Source organism: Magnolia sinica, chromosome 2, assembly GCF_029962835.1.
Source record: "Magnolia sinica isolate HGM2019 chromosome 2, MsV1, whole genome shotgun sequence".
Classification (NCBI taxonomy): domain Eukaryota; kingdom Viridiplantae; phylum Streptophyta; class Magnoliopsida; order Magnoliales; family Magnoliaceae; genus Magnolia; species Magnolia sinica.
Window position 1 is genome coordinate 63,510,875 of NC_080574.1, and position 3,405 is coordinate 63,514,279.

General features: G+C 34.3%; 1 long non-coding RNA gene across 1 annotated transcript; it reads left to right on the plus strand.

The window, feature by feature from the left end:
* The first annotated feature begins 1,376 nt into the window (after positions 1 to 1,376).
* LOC131229097 (uncharacterized) lies at positions 1,377 to 2,907 on the plus strand. The gene is made up of 2 exons (XR_009163177.1): positions 1,377 to 1,810; positions 2,738 to 2,907. It is a non-coding gene; the product is annotated as an uncharacterized LOC131229097 (long non-coding RNA).
* The last annotated feature ends 498 nt before the right edge of the window (positions 2,908 to 3,405 follow it).

Here is a 3,405-nt window from a genome sequence, read left to right on the forward strand (position 1 = left end):
GTGATGCAAATAGCCCCAGGGTCATGGTATAGTTAGGTTATAGCCAAAGGGTGCCTGTTTTTGACAAGCAGGGCCCTTAGGAAGGTCCATTTCTTGCCTAAGTCATGAAGCAAGTTCCTAGATAGTGGATCTACATCGGGACTGTGTTTATGGTACGATCTGACAATCGGATCAGCCGTAAAGGATCTGTATCAGATCAACGGTCGTCGTTACTCGATCAGGGCCACAAGTATACCAACAGGTGTAGGAAAATTTCCCTGATCCATAGGTGTAGTTAGTTCAGAAACTGACAGTCTGAAGTCTTCAATTTTGCTCGTAAGAGAATGGTCCAATTCACTTAAGTTTGAGTTAATTTTCTAAAGATATTCGCGTTTCTCACGCACTTCACTCAGGCTCAAGTTGTACGTTTCTGGATACTATTTGGGCTTGATTCCCACGATGGTTGTCAAGCTCAATAAGGTGATCATAACCTTATAGTTTGGCGGTCATCAGACTTTCGATGTGTGGTCCAGGTCCAATATAGAGTTTCAATGTGCTCCCGAGAGCAACTTGGTTTTGCGATTTCTCCTAGGTTTTCAAGTAATGTTGAGTTAGCAATTTTTATGGTTTTGGTTCTTGCAGTTTGTATAGATAGTGGTTCAAGCTAATACACCAATTAATTTAGTTTATCACTTAATTAATTTTTTTAATCTAATTTCTCAAGGATTCGGTCTTTAAGGATTCTTGCCTAAGGTGGTACTTGGGTCTTTGTACGGATTTTTTCGAGATGTTACACTGGGATTGCTTTAGCTAGATTAGACTGCTGGTTTTTTTGTCTAATATTGGGAAAATGTTGATTCAACCATTAAACATTATTTTGTCTGTCTTCTTCTTTTCCCTTAAAAACAATGATGTTGACATAAACAATGTGCTCCATTAACTATTAAATTGGAGTGTATTTGGGACGTGACTACTTAACTGAGCTGACTGCTTCATGTACATGTTAGGAGGATACCAAATCAATGCATTCTCTCTCCTATACAAAATTCTAACTGTAATTAAAAGTGTTTGACAATTAGTTATGCCCAATGCTCTTCTATGGAATATATTCCCTATCCCCAAGATTTAAATGGTGTATGTCTTACTGCTTGTTGCATGGATAATAGTTTGAGGCCCTCAATCTTCTTCTTACAAATCACAACTATTTTATGCTAGGAGCATACATTCTCTTGCCTAGTGTCTAAGTACATGTTTTGTCTTCTATCAGTATTTACTTATGATGTAGTACAACTTGATTTCCCAAAATGCCTGATGTGAAAACCCTCTATTATTGCGTTGGAATATCAATATTTTCTGAATTTTCTGAATTCCAATGTTTTTTTTTTCATGAATTTAGGTATTTATGTGAATAAGAACCTAAGATTGGACATTATACAAGTTTACAGATTTAACTACAACTACACGTCGGCTCATTATTGTCAAAATTTGTGAAGTTTGATTTTTGACCTTGCAAAAGAGCACATGCATGGTAAGAGTTTTTCTTTTTTTTCTTTTTTACTTTTTTTCTTCTTATATATTGCCTATCTTTTCTGCAATAGAACTCCAAAATGACCAAAATGCAACATTCAAGAAATACTTTTGTAGGAACTCCATGCTGGTGAGATGTGACCTTTTTCCATAACTATATTTTATTTTCCAATAGCACGTGTATTTTATTTGATGGAGTTTTTCATGTAAATGTAATTTATGGCTTACATGCCTTAGAATTTCAATTATTTTTCCATGTGTACGATGGCTCCAGAGGTTAGCAAAGAAGTGGATCTGATTTCAAGTGAGTGTTGCTCCATTTAGAGAGCCTTGAGCTTATACTTCATTGTTGTAAATGTGTCTTGGAATTTTGTAGTGCATGCTAGGTACTGTTAGCTTAATCACAAGGTGTTTTCATGTGGAGGATGGACTCTGGGAAGTTTAACAGTAGTAGTCTTCTGCATATGCTCTAAGAGAAAATCTATGATCCAGTTTCTGGGTATAAATCTCTTCAAAAGTCATGCCAATTTTATAATTTACAACTAATATGCTAATCACACTTATAAATTTAAGCTGCCAAGGAAATTCTTTTTCTTGGATTATGAAATTTGGCATATCTTTGGGGATAGCTTCTGATTTAGTTGGCGTGGTCCTGTACCTTTGCCTAATGCTTGTCTAGCATTTGTTATGCATGATTTGATGCTTGAAAACCAAGTGGGGTTTTAGTTCCAGTTTTTGTTTCATTTTTTTTCTAAAAATTGCAATTTCTAGTGATTCCAATCTAGTTTGTGAATTTATTGTGCCTTCAATATAGATTTTTTGAAAATTTTCAATTTTAACATGGTCAGAGCTTTCTACTTTAAAAGTGAGGATCACTTACTGCCTCTCTCAGATCAACTGAAAATTGTTTATTCTGTTTCTGACCTTGCAATGTGTGAGAGAATTTCTACAACTTGATTTATTTATTTCCTATATCAATTTTACATTGATTTATTCTTAAAAGGTCATCGATTTGGTTATGCATTATTATGGATTACAAGTTGTGATGTGTCAATGTTAGCTTGAGGATTTGAAAAGTTTTTTTTTTTTTTTCAACAGATTTTACAAGAATCTGTGGATTTGATTTTCTTTTTGTGAGGTTTATTCTGCAAGTGTGGCCTTTTTCAACTTATTGTTATTGAAGTTGAGACTTTTATCATGTTTTTTATTCTTTTGTTCTTGGTTTGTGTAGGGGTCAATTCGAAGTATGATAGCATAGATGGAAATAATATAAGTGGTTCAAGCAGCAAGGTTTCAGTAACATAGCTGCAACTACTATGTTGGAGCTTTTCATTCTATCTCTTTTAGGAAATTGGGTTTTATGCTCTTCTTATAAAGGAAAATAATTGGATTTTATTTATTTATTTATTTATTATAACTGCTCTCTCATTGTCTCGATTGAAGGGAAAAAACCATTCACTAAGTTAGGAATTGTGTATGGGATAGATCTAGGGATTTGATCTTCTCATTTACGCTTTCTCAAATTTTGTAGCTTTAGATGTTCTAATCATGCGTTTGCTTACACCATTAGAAAAAAATCATGTGTTTGCATACAAGGAAGGGTGATTTATAGCTTGTGGACATGCTCATGCTTCTTCTCATGGTTGGTTTGTATGAGATAGCTTGTGTTTCCCACTGTCTAATATGCTTTTAAAGTCTTGTATTAACATGTGTCTCAACCATCCATGAATGATGAGTGCTCTTAGTCTAGTTGGTTTCTCTCTTTCTACATAGTAGTACAAAACTTTGATAGCAGCAACTACACTGACCATTATTTTGAGAAAAAAAAATCTGCATGTTGTCATAATACAAAACACAGCATAGTGTTTACTCTTATATAATCTTCGTCTAATAAGGGTT